This window comes from Nyctibius grandis, chromosome Z, assembly GCF_013368605.1.
Source record: "Nyctibius grandis isolate bNycGra1 chromosome Z, bNycGra1.pri, whole genome shotgun sequence".
In the NCBI taxonomy this organism is placed as follows: Eukaryota; Metazoa; Chordata; class Aves; order Nyctibiiformes; family Nyctibiidae; genus Nyctibius; species Nyctibius grandis.
The window spans coordinates 14383880-14403351 of record NC_090695.1 but is presented as its reverse complement, the minus strand read 5'-3'; the positions used below and the strand labels follow the sequence as shown (position 1 = coordinate 14403351).

The following is a 19472-nucleotide window of genomic DNA, read 5'->3' as shown; positions in this document are numbered from 1 at the left end:
CAGTTGATCAGTTACTGCTGATCATGCAGCCGCATGCTTGAGCGTGGTAAGCTGGGCACGACCACTCTGAGATAGCACAGGCGGTGGCAACGCTCACCTTCCCTGCTCTCAGCCTGCAGCACCACCCGACTGACAAACTCGGGAGATACCTCACTGCCATTGTGTACAGATTCACCACATTGAGGGGGAGAGAATTAGAGCAGTAACTCAATGCCTGGAGCTTAGGGAAGGTAGACAGTCACCTAAGGTGCCGCACTAGAAGAGGGCATGTTACACTGCCAGGTGGAGCTGCCCTCTAAACCCCAATCTCCTGCATGAGCAAGAGGAGGGGAGGCCAAAGGCACCACGTAAGGGAAAAGAAAAGGAAGCTGGCAATGATTTCATTAAATGGGAACTGGAGTGGCACAGAAGCTACTCGGCTGCTTCTACAGAGAGGCCAAGGTGACAGGCCCAGACTCCGGGAAGTGACTACTTGCTCCAAGATGCATGTGAGCAATTTTGCAAGTCTCTTCACCTCTCTGTGCTGCGGCCACATCACCAACAGCTCTGCCCAGGGAGAAGCAGAGAGCCTGGCTTCTCCTTCTCAGGGTACAGCAGGGTCTGTCACTTCTCTGAGCCAGGGATGTTTCTTACTGTGCATGCTGCAAACTTACAGCTCACACAGTGTATAACTGGAATGGAGGGAGAATGTACTTCTTCCATGATGCCTTTGAACTCTTGTTACTATTTTTGTTTTACTCCTGTTTGAAGAAAAGGGCCATTTTCATGGTTGACAAAAGAAGTATAAAATAATAATAAATAATCATATGTTATTCTCTGGATCTAAATAGAGTCAAAACCCTGACAAATACTGTATGTGTGCAACAACTGTTGGCCAAATCCTGAAATTGTTAGTAGGGGAGAGACTGAGTGGCAACTGAACAAAGTCTTCCGTATTCTCCCATCAAACCAGCCTCACTTAACACCAAATGTTCCCTCTAACTTTATTATTTCATATCAAGGAAGAAAAATCTATGTGGAAGGACACCCCCTCCCCAAGCAAACCAAAAAACCACCTAAACCCAAACCTTATATTCTCTGCTTGTTCTCCTTCTCCACTTGGGGAGAGGACAATTTCTTGCAGGATTGCCTGAATTCTTGCCCATAGTTGTTTTCTGTTTTAACCTGCTTCACATCACAATTTTAAGAGTATTTTAGGTAACAAAAAACTTGTTATATGAAACTCAACTGTATTTCACAGTTTTAACAGTGGATGGCACTCTGGCTGAGCAGGGCTTTTGGAAGCCACTTGTCTGCTGTACACAAGCCACAGTGATTCAGATATTAGAGAGGCTGAACTCTGCTCCCATTCTGCTGTCTGATCTTGAGGAAAACCACAGCAGCTCAGGTTGTCCATACAAAAGGTCTGGAAAACTCCATGATCAGTGTCAGAGGTGCCATGTACAAATGACAAACTATTATTTAATTAAGTATCTTTGGATGGGGAGTGACATCCTCATCACCTTACCAAAGAACAGATGTAGGTTATGGCTATAGCCTGAGCACTCCAGAGTGGCAGGTATGGACAATCCTGCTCTTGCAGAAGGAGAAACACAAAACTGCTACTAATGGCAGGAAAAAAAATCCCAACCAACAAACGAGGATGCTCCGGATAGCTGAGTCTTATGAATGCCAGCCCATTCAGCATTAGAAGCCACCCACCTAAAGCCCATCTTCTGCAAAAATTGTCAGGGCCTTTGCAGTTCACTGGCTGTACAGAAAGGGCTGACTGCATAAGAAGGATTTCCTTCAGACAGACCTATACAAGCTCCTCCTGCATACATTTGGTAAAGGCAGAGAAGGCAGATAGCCCAGTCTATGTGAACATTCAGTATCACAAACACACCACATGGGAATGCCACGACCTTGCGGGGACAGAGGTGTCAAGAGAATGGCAAAACCGTGTCAAGGCACCAGCAAAGGGCTCTTCCAGAATTCGCCCCTGCTGAATTTCTCCTGGGGCTCAACATGCTCTTTTTTAGAGCGCAGCCTGCCATTAATCTCCCTTTCAGGCTTCCCACTAATTGTCAACCTTGCAATCTCCTGGCGCTTGGCCAACTGGCTAGGTTTTCCCTGTCTTTTAAGATGAGCTATTTCAGTATTCTTGGTGTTAGCAGAATACATACCATCTATTTATGGCCTACATTCCTTCCTGTAATCTAAACCAGTAAAATCTACCCTGATACCATGCAAAAGGGCACTGACTGTAAAAGAAAATAATTCTAAGAGAGAAAGGAGAAACAAGGAAATCAGAAGTCATCCAAATACAATGAAGGACAATGATTTTAATTTTTTTTTCTCCAGTCTGGCTGGCTGGTGACCTAAAAACCTCAGGAGAATTTATCTGCCCAAATTATTACTTTAAAAAAACAAAATAAACAAGCAAAACAAAGAAAACTACAAAAAGCAACACAAGACAGAGTGCACAGATGTATCAATCTGTGCAAATCCAACACTGCCCTTGTCTAACCTCGTTTTTCAAATATTTCCAGGTACCTTTCTGGTCCTATTCTAAGAAGTGCTGAATACCTTCAGGCTTCAGGTGCAGGCTCAGCTTAAGCCCTGCATTAAAGCTATAAGGAAATTTAGAATGAAAGGAAAGAAGATCAAACCAAAAAAGAGATCACTGGATATGCAGACTTCGTTTCCTAAAATCCCATCTTCGCAGATATATAAAAGTGACTTGGTTTTAAGAAGCTTTGAACGGAGCACGTGGAAACACAGCAGCACCTAGACCAGGGCTCCGAGCACTGTGTTTTGCAAATTGGTCTCTTTTATTAAGCCTGTCTTTCAGAGAGGCAAAAAACATTCATCTTTGTATGCTTAAACTGCTGCAGCTCCTGTTCCAGTGAATGCGAAAGAAGTCACACTGGATAGTCTCCTGCCTCTCAAATCCTCGGAGTAACAGGGTTTTTTATGAGGATGCCACTGGATGTTGCAACACATTCACTAGAGTTCCCTTTTCAGCCCCTCTGCTGTCTTGCCTGAGGAGAGCAGGATTTTGGAGGTATTTCCCTGGGGTAGGGGATTAGCTCGATTTGTTTGATTTCCCTTGAAGAACAGCTTGTCTCCTGCTTAGAATATTAAGCGCACTGAGAGCCAACTGTGGAACCAAACTGAATTTAAAGTAGCAGGGATTTTTTTTAAGTCATCCGTAAGAAAAATATTGACCCTTTTTTTTAACCATAGCTTTAAAAGTTCAGTTATTGCAAGAAAATACCAACAACCTAGTATATTCCTATGTTTAGAAGACCCATCTTTTAGAAAAGGTGAGAGCCCAGCAGAACAGTCCACAAGACCTGTACCACAGACCAAACACGATGCAAAAGGTCTCCTGTGTAGTCACACACCACGTTCACTGACACAGGGAAAGTAATAGCTCCACTTTTGTACTTTTGCTCAAGTAATATTGGTTCAGTGCATGCCTGTTGCAGCCAAAGGAAATCAGTGTTTGTTCAAGGTTTGCCCTGAGCACATTGTTTGGATTTAAGTAAGAAGCACTCTTGGTGTTACTTCTCCAAATGCCAGAAAACAGAGTGACTATATAAAATACGCACCCTGGACCTTCATATGAGTTGTTAAACTAAAAAGATTCAAAACACACAATATAGCATAGCTGCAGGCTGAACACAGACCTCTGTGTTCCCAACTCAGGTCAGAGGAAGTATGAACAGTGCATTGACTGTGGAGAGCCTCCAGAAACAACTTGCTCTCTCTGCCCAGATGCCACCCATTTCCGTACATCCCAGAATTACTACTGTTAGTTAGCACAGCATTCAGTTTGCCAATTATTGTTTGATGAAAAACAGGCATGATCAACATCATTCTTAACCTTATAAATATCCTTGCCTAAGATATGATGTTGTTTTTCCGCACACAGAATATTAACACATGCAGCAGCCCTGGCCAAGGCAATATAAAACAACACTGTACACACTTTTATAGCCATGCAAGTACAACCACATGAGTCTTGTACCAGATGTAAATCAAAGCTGTTTAGGACAGTGAAATGGGAGACAGGCCCTGTACAACAGACCATGCATAAGCTCTATTTACTTTTTCAGTTAAATGAAAGCCTATTTGTTTAATACAAGATATATGCCACAATATTGTAAAAGAACGACTGTAACGTGCATTGTAGTGAGTTGCAGCACTCACTCATTCCATTACCTCATTTAGCACATTTTATGTTGTGACAAGGCAGAATGGTACCAAAATGTAAGTGACTACATATGGGTCACACTGGAGCAGCGGATCTTCTGACGGTCTGACACAGCACCTAGAGGGCTGTCACCTTCACCTCTTCCACGAGCCTCCCAGTGCTGCCACACAACAACGTGTGGACACAGGGTAACTCCAGACGCTTGTGGCAGGCTGTGCCAGCACATCAGCTAGAGTCTAGGCAAAGCACTCTGCTGTCCTTTGTGCACATCTTAGACAGACCACAGATGCAAGACTACCTTCAAGATGACAAAGTGAAAGAGAAGGCTAACAAAAAAATAATGTTGAAGACCACGGACTCTATTATTTTTCCTGCTGCACATTACTTGTGAAACAGGGCACAAACACCTTCAGCGGCTTCCGTGCAAAACCTCACTTGACGGCCACAGCACCAAGAGGGGAAGCAGGAGGCAGTAACAAATGGTTGTATTGTACTGACTCCTTCACCACAACAAAAGGCCTATTTTAAATGCTGATGCCAAACCAAGAAAATAAGAAATCCTGGTGTAAAAATGAAAATAAAAAACAACCAAAAAAGCCCACCCTGGAACACACTAACTCTAGCCCACAACTTAATCTACAATTGTAACTAAGAGGAGAAAACAACAGACTTTGCATCCTATTTACAAGTTTAATAAGCCTGAGCCCTGCGTGCTGAAGCAGAGTGCAGGTGGGTGCTTGATCAAGTGCCCCACCGCAACCTCATCAGAAAGACTGAAATCCTTGTCTTCTGGGTTGATCCCACAATCATTCTGGGATGGACCCCTAAAGACAAACACTGATATTTCCCTGATGTAACCTCAGCCCTCACTCAAGGATCTTACCTGGCCAGCCTGCTGCCAGAGCCACTGATCGGCAACAGGTGGGAGCATGGAGAGCACCACTCAGCATAGGTCACCATGGTGGAAGATTATAGATCCAAGCAAGTTCCCACGTTCATTTAGTCCAATATCCTTCTGGTCAAGAGCAGAGAAAAAAAAAAGAGGAAAAACCCACAGGTGTGCCCTAATCTGTGATCCACCCCTAAGAGATCTCACCAAGTCACTGGCTGTGTCCAGAGAGTGCAAGAGCCTGGCCCACAGAGAGCGCAACAGCCTGGCCCACAGAGAGCAGGAGGACCACCAGGCTGGGCCGGCATAAGCACACTCATCTGCCAGGCAATACCTGTACCAGTGTCTGCACAAGAGCAGCAGCTCAGAGGAGTCCTGCAGGGCTACTGACAGGCAGTTCATGCAATACTGTATCAGGGTGCAGCACAGACTCACCTTTCCACCTCCCCAAGTGTTATACCTGCTGACAGGCTGGAATAAGCTCTTGGACGAGAGCATCAAGGAAGGCAGGCTGCACAGAGCCCTCAGTGTTGAGATATAACCCTTCAGAACCAGCTGAGCTGATGCCAACACAGGTTGGTTACAGCCGAGCTAATGGAGTCTAACATCAAATCCACAGCCTGCAGACTGCTTGGGGCATATTGAAAATAAAACAAATGCGCAACAATCAACATAACACAAACTATACTAAGGTAATACATTAAGACCTGTGAAGTAGAAACTAAAATATGGGGGAATAAAAATGCCTTTCATCCTTTTGCAGCATTGCATGATAAAAACAGCTAGAGAATTAATTAGTCTTTGAATTGCACAGAAACTTGCATTAAAAGCAGAGACAAAAAAAGAATTTATTAGTAGAACCCATTAATTTCCCAGGTCTTTGAAATACATGGGAGGGATTAATTTGAAATCTGACTGTATTTTGAAATAAAAATTACCCTCTCAAAACTTTACCCTGGCCAGTCTCTCTTATTTCCTTCCTGAAGGTATAATGTAAATTGGTCAATTTGCCACAGAATTGTTCTTCCAAGGTAAAACCAGCTTCCATTAAACACATATTCTGAAGCAACAGAGATGCAAGAAAGTCTTCATTAGCCTTTTAAATAACAGATAGACAGAAAGACACATATTTGTACTTTTTGTCTGACAATTAGATTGGAAATCTCTAGAACTCATCAGAAAATTTCACTGAAATGGAAAATAGTCCCAGCCCTATGGTCCTCTCACCATGAAGACCACCCACTCCTCACACCAGCTCCTGCCTCTGAACCTGTATTCGGATACCATGTACTGAGAAACCTCTGCATCAGGCAGTGCCCTGCTATCAAGGCTGCCATCCATATGTCCTCCCCGACCTTTGCAGGCACAGAGCCATGCAGGGGAATAAGCACAAGCTCACCAGAATCGCTGCAGCTTCAACTAACCTCTGGAAACTGCTTAATGCATAGTAAGTCTTCAAGACTTGGCAAGTAGCTTAGCAGGAAGCAATCTGAACTTATTTGACATCCTCCAGGTCATAAGTTACTAATCTCTGCATAACAAAGAAATGTTGCCCAGTAAAGACTCCCTTTCCACTTGGGTGAGAACGGAAGTGAAATTAGGACAAGTATTTTTGAAACTGGCATCTAGAGAAGCAGTATAATGGCAGCAAGCAACATTCGAGACAGCCTACTGCGAATTGAACTGTTCCCTCAGTTTCAGCTGCTGTGGCGCACATTAAGGATCCTAAGTGAAGGATATTGACCCAAACAAGACGGAGCACAACTCTAGATTTTACTTTGCAGCTAAATGCTTTGACATGCATCCTACTAAAATAAGCCTTTTTTTTTCTCTTAAACTTGTCTGGTTTTGGAGCCCTGAAAGGTTCATCATATTGTCTCTCAAACCAAATATCCAAATACAACAGTGCGTGCCAAGGAGCCTACACCCCAACACGTTTAGGCAACTGCCTTCTCCTGCTGCAAGGATCAGCCGGGAAGCTAGGGTTTGAGCACAGGGAAGGCTGGCAGTCTTTGAGGCCAGGCACAGACCAATACTTCTCTGGCTGGGAAAGTGCAGAAGAGGAACACCTCAGAGGCCACAGCTCGCTACTGATCCACTGAAAGTCAGGGTCATGCTAAAAAGTTGCTACATCCCAAATCCCTAAAACCATCCCATCCTGCTTTTCATGTCACATTTGAACAGCAAAAGCTTTCCTGACTTGAATGAATATTAATATTAATAAATTCAGTTAGTATTTAATTTCATTAGCTAATCTTATTAAGATTTGTTGAGTATCTGTCCTGGAACACAGACGATTATGATTTTTGTCAAACTACTTACATAAACTGTGTTCCATTAGAAAGAATAGTGCAAATCTGAGCATCCAGCAGCATTAGGAAACCAGTCAGTGTTCTTTCCATTTAATTTTTCTAATTAAATCCACTGGAAAAGGAACAGTTGTTCCAAACATTTTTGGAACTGTTAAATGTATATCATGTGGCATTTGAACCGTCATACAAAAGATTGTAAAATTTACCACACAGAAGACCACAAAACATCCTAAAAGCTAAGACAGATGGTACTCATTAACATTTTAACAAAACAACACATTCAATGTCAAAGCTTGGGGACCAGATTTTGACAAAGTTTTGATAAAAATTGAAATTAAGAATAAGTCCAACTCTATGATATTACACAGATGTGAATTACACTCCATCGTTTCAGGAAGCGTAGTTTTGCTAATGAAACAAAGAGCTAAAACAGGCAAAAATAGAGCATAAACCAATTTTATGACATCTTTAAACCACAGTCTTCCCTGCAAACACCCACTCCCCCTGATGCAGTTACACGGCATCTCTACTTTCAAAACCACCATTCACATCACATGATCCAAAATTCCAAGTTTATGCAAAAGTCTATAGGTAAGATATTCCAGTTTCTCACCTTCCCTCAATTTCCTCCTTGAAGAAATCTGCAGGAGAATTTCAGATTAGAATCCAGAAACACATCTGAGAATAGAGACATGCAGAAGAGTTCATAAACTATTCTGATTAGACTGAAGTTCTGAAATAGCAATCTACTTTTTAAATAGATGACAATATAATGCTTCTAGCATTTCATTCACTGACTAATCTGTCCTGGATTTGCTTAATGCTCTACCCCTTTCTAGCAGCCTTCTATCAGTGCAAGAAAAGGCAGCTGCCTGAATGCAGCAGAACTCAATGAAAGGGAAAAACCTCTCTAATTTTGTTTTACTTTGTAAAGCAGGAAAAAAACAGCAGGAAAACAGCCAGTGGAACTAGCTCATAATTAGTGTTTAAAAAAAAAAGAAAGAAAAGAGAACGACAACGTAAAGTGTCAAAATATTATAAGTGTGTACTACTTTAATGGTGATAGTTGCTTGACCACAACAGATTTTTTTTCCATTTATCATTATAATTAAACTAGAAAATCTATTGGGCAGGGTTTTTGTCAAGATACTTAATGAAACTGAAACTGCTGTTTAAGTGGTATGCACATTAAATTATATGCTTGCAGGAAAACATACTGAGAAAAAAAAGCTGACTTTAAAACCATAATGATACTTTTGTATAATACTAAAGGCAACACACATCACAGCGTCATTTGCAGTTCAAATAACTGCACATTTAAAAATATAAAGTTATACAACCTGCTAAGGTTTCTAGGATAGCTTTTGTGAATGGAGGAAAATGGGAACAAGAGATACAGAAGAACATACTGTTCAAATTTCCCAAACTGAGCCAGCTAACACCACGAGGCCAGCAAGGCGAAACAAGACAAGAAATGCTTAACATTGCCCTGAAACCTGAACGAAGCGTAACTGGCAATCCAGAAGGTCACATTCTCTCAGGACAAACTCTGTGACTTGGTCAGGTGCTGGACAGGATGGCAGCCTGGGCACGGCCAGAGAGTCCTGGCAGTAAAAGGCCAAGTTCCCACGTGAGGGATGCATCACCCCTGAGCTCAAAGGCATGATGGCAACTCTTTTCTTGAGAAGGGCACCAGTCCACCGTCCTGATTATTAAAAAAATGCATGGTGAAGAACTGTAAACTCAAGACCAAAACCTTTTATTCCTCACAGAAGTTTACAAATGACATTATGTCATTTTAGCACTACAGAGCGATAACAGAAAACAGGTCTGGAAATGAAGACATGCAAAGAGTTGCAGTATTACAGTAACAGATAGCTATATTTACAGCTGAGAGGGGACTTTTGACTTGTTTGATCTCCTATACCCTCAATCTAGAAACCATGTTCCATTAAGAGTCTGAAACCTCTCAGGAAGCAGACTAATGATCAGCTCCTAAAGAGGTGTATTGGAAGCAATTCTCCAGCAAGCAGCTCAGAGTAGATATGACACCGTCTTTAATTTTGCCTGATGACGTACCACATGTGAACAGAGTCAACACTGCCTTGAGCTAGAACTGCCTGCTTTGCTGGCACTAAGCTTTTCAGCCTCTAACATAAAGATTAACAGATTCCTCTGGCTCCTCCAAAGTTTGGTCTCTGACTTAGCCTTCATCCAATATTTACTCTCCCGTCTCTCCACAGCAGCAGCATTTCTCAGTGCCACAGCAACAGGTGAGAGAGAAAAAGAAAGAAAATGCATGTCTCTTGCATCCTCTTCATAAAATTAGCACTTAAACCCAGCTAATCACACCACTTAATCTAGTGACAATATGCAGAGCTCAACAGGACTGGAAAGAGATTATTCTTATAACCTCTAAATCATAGGACTGGCATGAATGATCAGTTTCTCATCACTGTTTACTGGAAGTAAGAACTTCATCCATTTTTGTCTCTCATTTTTAAACCTGGGGGTACCACTAACCACTCAAAATGTATAGTCATTTACCACAGTGATCGTGGTAGTACTAACATAAAAAACAGAGCACCATTACTCCGAAAGCTTGCTCCCATCTCAAAGCCAGCATCAAGCCTATATCCGGCACCCCCTGCACTCTCCATATAGAACTCCAGAAGTTTTCATGGACACGATACTGAATTGAACATACACACCATTTGTGGGCATTGTTAAATCAAAAGCAAAGCAAAAAGACAACCTCTCCTTCCATGCTGTGCTCTCTCCTTGTTCATGAAAATAAAATTAGATGTGTACATAGACTAACATTGTTCACTCTAAGCAATGTCACAGTTCCTGCTTACTACCCCTGATGATGATACTCCTGATACTCCTTTAAGGTGTTTTTCATATTTTCCCATGATAACAAACAAATGCACAAAATTACTGCTTGTATGTACAGTTCACTTTGGCAAAGCAAACAGGTTAAGCCAACAGCTTCAGTGAGTTGTTATGGTATGCCTAAGACACACACAGATGACCACAATGTTTCATATGCTGTGGGAATTGAACTTGGAAGATTACTGGAGGAACCAGGCTGCTAGCCTGATGGCTGAGATGCAAACGATGGAGTCCCATTTCTGATGAAGATGGAATCTGTTCACCTCTTCTATTCTATTACCAACATGGAATTTCTCATCATGTAAAGGAGTCCTGGCAATATATTTGCTAATTCTGAACTTCTTGTATTACAACACTGAATTTAAGACAGAATTCTGAGCTTTCTTTGAACAGTTCTGTAATACTATTGGAACCAGACTAAAAACATTTATATTGGGACTTCTAATATGGCCTGATGAAGCTGAGTTCTCTTCCTTCAGCCCATATGAGAATTCCAGTCGTAACAAGTTTTCTCTCAATTATTATTTCAGAGTAAGTTAGATTTTATAAATTCTAATTTCCGACATACTAATTCAAGGAAGACAGAAAAAATAATGTAAATAGAGGCAGTTTTCATCCTTTCTCAAATGGTTTCACCAGATGACCTAGTGTTTGCACCCCAAGATTCAGATAAAACACAGACATCTTTTGAGCATCTCCATATCCCTTCTGTACTGAAGCACATTTGTCAATCCCTCTATTAGCAGAATGTCTTACACATATGAAAAATATGGTAGCAGATGTAAAACTTGCCTACAATTACAAAGAGAATCAGACTCCAAATCAGCTTTAAAATTCATGAGGCTGTGGCAGACAGCGCTTGTTCTCAGCACTGAAATCCCTTACATACACCACGTTGTATTTACTGTTGGAAGGACTAGCAGAGACCAAAACCAAAAGTGAACTCCCAGGGCTAAAGCTGCCAAATTCAGGAAGTCTTCACAAAGCACTTCTGAAAGATAAAATTTATGTGGAACTGTATTGCAACTAATTGTCATCTCAGTATCTACCAGCTAAAGCTCAAGTCCCTGGTGGAAAAAGACTCAGACATGAGCAAGGAATTGATTCTCATTTTTGTGCTGTAGCAGCCAGAAACCAGGCTCTTCTGTAGCACCATTTTGTGTAGACTACCAGTCACAACATCAAGATCATTGCTGAGTCTGCAAGACTTCAAAGCCCAGGCACATTTACTGAATGCTTTCTCCAAAACTAGCTCTGACTTAAACTTCTCTCAGCACTTCTCCTCACATTTGCAGATAATTACACTTCTCTCTAAGGTGACTTGAATGGTAACATCAAATCAGAAGAAAGCCTTTCTCATTGCATGGACACACAGATCAGAGAAATGCATGCTCCTTCAATGGAACCAGTGAAACAAAAGTGGGATCTGATGCAAGTGTGTGACCTCAAGGGTTCGTGCTCAACGTTTTTCCCCTGTACTACAGCCCTGAATTCAACATTTCCATTTCACATCCTTCTGATCCCAAATTCAACTACATCTTTGTCCTGGTTTGGCCCAAACCAGGCCAATTAGTCTTAGAGAAACCAAGGTCACTGCTAAATTCCTCACTGCTTACGAGTGAAGAGCCGAAGCGGGGTCGCACCTGCAGGGAGGAGCAGACAGGGCAGGTAACCCAAAATTGACCAACAAGGTACTCCATCCCATACACGTCATTCTCACTTTCCTATTTATCACTAACCCACTGCCTCCTGGAGGTGGGGCCCAGGAGGGAGGGGCCCTCCTGTCTCCCACTGATTGGTACCAGCTTTGCCAATTCTCCAGTTAAAAGCCTGCAGGTGTGATGGCAGGGGGAGCTACTGCATTTTCCCCTCTGCCTGTGCTGGGGGAGCAACTTTGCCTGAGGAGGATTTCCAAGCTCTCGATCTTGGTTTTGTATATATTTGATTATTTCTATTATTCTTATTATACTCTTTTTCATTACTATAGTTTATTAAAACTGTTTTAACTTTCCAACCTGTAAGTCTCTCTCCCTTTTCCCTTTCCCTTAGGGTGGGGGGGGAGAGGGTTAATAGAGATTGTCTGCCACCGGGTTAATAGCTGGCCCAGCTTTAAATCGTGACAATCTTACAATATACCTATCACACAGGCACATACATAGACAGATAGCCACCACAGACTCACACGTGCAATATCCAAGGAAAGCCACTAATTGCCAGAGAACTGAGGGTTGCTGGAATTCCTCTTCCCACGTTGGCTCTGACCACCACCAAAACACCTGCTGCTGTTACCACTGGCTTTTCACTCCTGACAGACCATCACTGCTTGTTCCTCACTTGCCTGAAGAGAGCAAAGCATGAAGTGGAGGCCCGTGGAAACAGCTTCTCCCATTCATTCCCAGATGTTGTACAGCCAACAGTTGCAGCACTTTCCAATTAAATATTGCCATCACTATGGGCAGCCCAGCGCAACACAGCACATCCAAAATCAGGTAATGTACTCATCCAGCCATGGAAATGCTTTTCTTTCTAAGAAGTTCTCAGATCAGACTGAACAGAGGAAAAATAACCAAGAAGAAAACAAGGAAACTGCCAAGACAGGCTTTTCTCTGAAAGAAACAATTTCTGAAAAAACCACATCTATTAAGGGAGCTACATTCTTCTTGTGAGTTAGTGATGTGAGTGATGTGTTGGCTCTACTTTTAAGTTGCACTGATACCAAGATCTTTTCCCTATGAATAGCATTAAAGTCAGTATCTCAAAACAGTTTCTTTTTTTGTAAATGTCCTGTATTGCCTCATCTGTCGGTTACATGGAGCTGACAAAGACAATTCAGTTTCTTTAAAGAACCTGAAGTTATTCCTGATCTGGACTAAAACAACTTTCATATGTTTTTAAACAAAACAAAAAAAAACCAACAGAACCCAGGTCAAAAGAGCTACCACACAGTAGCCTCGTGATGGGAGCACCTACTCAGACTTTGGTGGTGTATTTGAATTCCTGTCCTAAACCCTAAAGAAGGGTTTCAGATGCAGTCTTTCACCATGCAGGAGAATGCTGTCACTGCTCAACTATCCTACAGGTGTCCTTGAAAACCATAAGCACCATTAAAGCAAGTTTCTAGAGGGATGGGGGGAGGACAATCCACCAACTGTGATGCAGACCCGAATAGCAATTTATACATAAAAATCTATATACCAGACTACCACCCCTTCATGTGAAAAAAAGTAAAAAAAGAGTTTCTTGGCATCAGGCTTACAGGAATAGCTCTATGCAGGATACCCAAATGAAGTAAAGGGACGTTTAGCAAGCATTAAGCCTCAGTTACAATGCATTTGTTCTGACTGTGGAGTATATAAGTTTTGGCAACTCCAATCTATATTCCAATATATATTCAATATATTTTGCTTGATGACTACATTTTCATGTGAAGTGGAAGGCTAGTTTCTAGGTATCTCTTAACTTCAAGATTTCATTTTTCTGCCAAACACATCCTCAGGAGGTCATCAAATCCTGGTCACCAGAGACCAAGAGCAGCAAAGAGGATGATATAATCTACATCTGGGAAAAAGGCCAAACCGAGCTCTTACATCGGTAAGATGTAAGCTCCAGCACTTAGATTCTGAAGGGAAACCTGCATCTTTTTTTTCTACTGAGCAAGATATCAGCTGTTTCAAGTGGCATCAAGCAGCCAAATGGGGCCTGGGACAGAAAAAAGCACGAGGGACTAAAACAAAACAAAACAAGGAAGAATAAGAAAGAAGGCTTAGAAATAAAATACTTAAAAAAAATCTTCATTACTGATGCAAGAAGTTGCCAATGTTAATTACAACTGAACTGCTGTCAAGAGAAATCTCTTCCACCAATTGGAGCTGATTACACTTCAAATTAAGATAAAAATCAGTCGCTGATATGCTGCAGAAGAGCTGACACTTTGCATTAGCACTACTTCTGAAATGCTTTCCTTTGATGTGTTTTTTTAAATCTGATCCTGCTAGAATCTGAGCATTTTTCAAGACATCGTGGATGCCTGCAGCCTCAGGGGAGCCTTCCACATGCACCCCCAGCCTCTAGATGACACTTGCAGAAATGCAGTTCCAGTGATAAATACGATTACAAATCCAACAGTGCAGCTGCCCTCTCCCCTTGCTGCAGCAGCACAGGTGAAGGAAGCCTACAATGAATTTGATTCCTTCCAAGCAGAAGGATACCATACATACAGCCATAAAGGTCTGCCATGTTCTTGTTTAGTGTGGTGGTGTAGTTGTGCAATACACCCACACGTAAACAAGCTATGCACTATGAGACAAGGGGCAAGTTGTCAGAAAATGCCTTACAGCTTTCCTAGGCAGCTCTTTGTGAGAGTGGAAGGCATGACACTCAGAGTGGCTGATCACTCCTGGAAAAGTCAAATCCTCGTGCCTCTGTGGCATGCTCTTTCGTAGTTCAAACAGCCCTGTGCACTGCTGAGAGTAAGAGATTTACTGCCTGGCTCATCCTATGGCTGTGCTTTTCCAGAGGGGATAGGGTTGTATGGTAGAGACCTAAACAAGAAGCAAGCATGGCAGATGCCATGTGCACTGAAGCTTTAGCTCTTTGTCCAGACAACCTGCACACATTATTAGCACCTACAATTTTGCACTTTATTGTCTTGATAATGATGGTCTTTATGAAGGTAACACCAATGAGAAGCTACTAAAATGGAAAATACGAAACAGCAGCTGACGTTATGTTCACAAATCAACATTTATACCTTCCAGACCATTGGAACCTTTTAAATACTATTTTCACTTTTGCTCCCAAAACTACTCTCTAGTAAAACACATTAGAAATTCACATGTCAGTTACAGGTAGAGGATTAAAACAGTTGTTTGAGAAGTGTTTTCTCCTTCCACCCTATTCTTAGAAAGAAAAACCTAAGATATTGTAAATCTAGAAACCAGAATTTAAGAAAAAACATTGCACAATCTCATTGCTTCCCATCCTCCACTTCCCTGTGACTTAAGCTAGGGTAAGGGCAATCACTCACAACAGCACATGTCTCAAGATATTTCCAAGTGTCAAATACCAACTATATAGAAGGAAAACATGTATGCAAACACAAGTATGTAAAGAATAGCAACACTGTGAAAAAAAAAAAAAGGTAAATAAATAATCAATAAATACTGTGCTCCAAGAGAAGCACTGCTTTAACTGGGTGATAAATGGTTGCCTAAAGAACAGGTATTTTCAAATATGTTACAATGAAGCAAACCTGTAATCATAAATTCATGCCTCTGGGCTGTGACATTTCACAGCCTACTAGCATTCAAAAGGAAACAACGCTGATGCAGAAGCAATGACCTTATATTTTTTGACTTATAAAATAGTAAAATGATGAAACTATAGAGCTAAATCTTATCCTGCACTTGAATTTGGGTGCTGGGAGAGCAAAGACAGGCCTGGCTGCTGCACGTGGCAGCCTATGGCCTCATGGAGCCAGGCAGCTACCGGGATGATGGGTCTAAGGGGGCATCCAGACACCAACCCACACCTGAGCTCATTCCAGGCTCCACTCCCCGCCCAGGGGCAGAGCTGTAAAACTAAGAGGCGATTCCACCACACGGTGCAGAGGCTTTGGGAGCAAAATGATGGGCAATCTGTTTGTAAAAAAGGAGCAAGTTACAGATAAAAACCTGGCACTAACGGCGGATAGCAGGTTTTTTGCACTCCACAGATCTAAATCAAATACTTCATCAAGAGTGTTTTCTTATGCTTAAGGTCAACAAAATAAAAATTGATAAAAATAATTTACATTTAATAATGAATTAATTGTTAATGAATTAATAAAATTAACATGGGTATGAGATCAGTGACATCCTTATGCTTTGTGGGTGAAGCAAACACAGTGTGGGCAAACACAGTGGAAAGAGCTGCCTGCAGAGGCAGCCTCAGGGAGAGCTGCCCAAGGTCACCAGTACACGCTGCAGCACGACACCCTAGGGAAGGTGGCGGAGAGTGGGAAGAGAGAGGACTTTTAGGGTTTATCACCAAGCTGAGGCAGCAGGCATATAAACTGTTTCTTAATGTTCATTCCTGCTCTTCTTAGTTCTTTCACTGCAAGAATTTCCTATTAAATGCTAATGAAAATGAGCCACTGGGATTTAAACACTGACTACTCATTTTAAATGTTACATTTATTGACGCTGGTAAGCGATCAGCTCTCCTTCAGTGCAATTATGCCATGCTTGGCCAGAGAAGTGGAACTTTATTTAAAAGCAGAGCCCCAGGCTCAATTCTACAGAGAAATTTTTGTACCTTCTGAATATTAGACCAGACTTGGGCATGAGCTGACAGAGGCTCTTCAACTTGACTTCTGCAAAATCAAGTTTCTAAATGAGGATTCTGTGAAACCTGTAACCAATAAGAAAAAACAACTTACACAACTCTGTCATGTATAGAAACGAAACCAAAAATGAGAAGCACTGGTCAACTCTCCCTCTGTAACTATTAACACAGTTTCATGCTGTCCCTCTCTCAGCCCAGAATTAACTCAATTCACGGTGGCCTAGCAGGGCCGAGAACACAACCGCCAGCACAACCACTTCCTGCAGGACCTGGAAAAGCTGATTCTTTCAACTGTGCCATACAGAAAACAGCATTATATACTGTGAAGGAGAGGGCTGTCATTTCACACAAAGGCAGCGCCTCAAAGAGGCCACCTTGCGCACATGAACTGGGCCTGGTTAGCTCGACTTCACGAAAGCTTTCACAAACACTGAAGTTCATGAGTACATCTCAGCAAACTATAGGAAAAACTATGGGACCACTAACATAGTAATTGCAAAATAATAAAAGAGGGATCTATAACTGAGGATCAGTTCAAACCAGGAGTAGCTCTCCTGAATTGTCCAGTGGCAGGTGAGTTTTCAAGCATGCTCCAATTGCCTTGCAGGGAATACTCACATTTTCTAACTTTCTTCCAGATTAAATACCTTCTCATTTTGCAATAAAAGCTTTAAAAGTAATGATAGTATCAGCACTTATTTTTGCACTGTGTAATAACCTTAATGAGGGACCATAGAGTCCTTCAACTTTTGATACTATCTCTAAAACACAAATGACATAATAATTTAGATTGAGAACAATGACTTACTATAAACACATGAAAAATATCGGGCTTGGGACACTAAGCCAAGTCATACACTGCTATTACAGCAACAAATTGCCCCATGGTTTAACACTGTGTCTTTCCTAGAAGACTGGAGGTGCATCGGTTGGACTGTGGGCGTTAGTTTAAGAGAAGGGAACGGAGAGCATTTAAAACAGTTGTTATCTAGCAGCTCAATATTGATGATCTAATTTGGAGATGGGATTAAACTGCACAGATTAACACACTGCTGTACAGCTGCATGGATTTATGGTTGTCATGACAACCAGCAGAAGATGTATGCCACTAATCCTCTCGGAGCAGATCTGTCTCCGTGCAGCATTAGCAAGATTTACCCCTAGCACAGGCATACTTACAGTGATTTCATTGCAGATATCTAGATTGATATAATCTCTAACTCTCTGTAGTTTAAAATACCAATTCACTATCAGAAGGAAAGAGAGGCTCAGTTTATGAATGAATGCTGGAAGCAATGAAACATCCTTGGATGTTATCTGAAATGTATAATTTCTTAGAAAACGTTAGTGTTTTCCAATTAATTTTCCAGGGTACTGAGTGTGCAAATGTGTATTTATTTTATAAACATAATAAAGTGACCATTACCCTATGCTTCCCACATTTTTTAGGCAGGGTCCTCTCATATTTTAAGCAAGAGTCACACTGATTTCTATTTTGGAGTTATCTTTCTCAATAAGTTGTTTTCCTTGCTATGAGGAGAACAGTCTTTGATTTTATGTTTCAGGAAAGAAAGTCAGGAAGCTGGGCAGTGTTTTCAGTTCCACTACTGCCTGCTTGCAGAATTATTTACTTTGTGTAACCATAATAAAGAACAAAAAAAGAAAAAAAAAAGGAAAATAAAAGCCATTTACCTACTTCATGGGAACAGTCAGAGGCTGAGCTAATTAATATTTGCCAGGTGTCCTAAAAGAGAGCTATCTATACATGAAGGCCTACTTTTTTCTAAACAGAGAAGAGCCACGCTGGAGATTTTCTCAGTGTTAGCCGAGAGTTTTAAAGGTTGAAGTTTATTCCCTACCTCACAGTAAAAATCAGGAAGAGAAGCAAACACCCCCAACTTGCAGGGCTCCAGAATAACACCAGGGGCCAAGACTGGCCATGCAGAAGTTGTATGGTGTTTCCAGCTGTAAGAAGCTAATCCTATCACTTGTCAGTATGATTGAAATTCATGTGCTCTTATTTGTTACATTCCCTACCCCAGTGTAACTTTGCCTCCAAAAAAAAAAAAAAGAACAAAAACCTCCAAATCCCCCCGCAAAGAGTACCTTTTGAACATATATCTTACAACCATCACCCTCACTTGTGCTTCTCCCAGGTGAAGCACTACAGCTGCCACAATGCTGTATCTGCTTGGGTCAGCGCTCTGTATGTCGCAGAGTGGGAACTTGCAACGCCTCCACTGCAAAGAGCATCTCGTTTCCCCAGTGGTGAAGTCCAGAAAATCCTCCCATGAAGTTCAGCCTACAGGACTGAAAGAAAAATCCTTTTTAGCAAAGGGCTAATTGAACAGTTTATTGTAATGTGGCTACAATGAGCAACCACTTCTTTTCCAGTGCAACTTAATTGCCTTCAAAACAGAATCACGAGATCAGAATGTATTGTAATAAATTATTTATATTTGCAACAGTGCAGGCCCCATATTAGTTTACAAAATCATTTTGAGCATTTTCATGTGACAAAGTTAAGGATCCCACAACTGGGCAACATTTTTTTAAATACCCCAGAAGCTGCAATTTTTAAAACAACTTTCTCAAAAGATCCCAAACAAGTAACTGTAAGAATAATAAAACTGGCATATTCCGGTATCTTAGTTCCTAATTCCCAAACAGGCCAACTGTCCAGGACTAACTAAAATCCTGAGGTCCTCGCATCTATTTGTGGGATAAGACACTGTTTAGAAAAGAATTATCAGTTGAATTAAAAGCACTAGAAGATGGATGATAATATTTAAGTGGTCAGGAAAAATAAATTGAACCAAATTATTTACTCATTTACAAACATGGGATTGCT

The 19472-nt window shown here is 41.5% G+C and overlaps 1 protein-coding gene across 6 annotated transcripts in view; it reads right to left on the bottom strand.

The window, feature by feature from the left end:
* The window catches only part of NIM1K (NIM1 serine/threonine protein kinase), a 30306-nt gene that overhangs the window by 9653 nt on the left and 1181 nt on the right, over positions 1 to 19472 (bottom strand). For 2 of the 6 annotated variants that reach the window (XM_068423867.1, XM_068423865.1), the window contains exons 2-4: positions 18728 to 18931; positions 16592 to 16687; positions 8016 to 8080 (exon numbers count right to left, since the gene is read on the bottom strand). The gene's annotated coding sequence lies outside the window, so the exon portion shown is untranslated. Of the gene's footprint in view, positions 1 to 5084; positions 5393 to 5525; positions 5549 to 8015; positions 8081 to 16591; positions 16688 to 18727; positions 18932 to 19472 lie in introns of those variants that run through there. The other 4 variants (XM_068423866.1, XM_068423868.1, XM_068423870.1 and 1 more) reach the window with 4 other exon arrangements.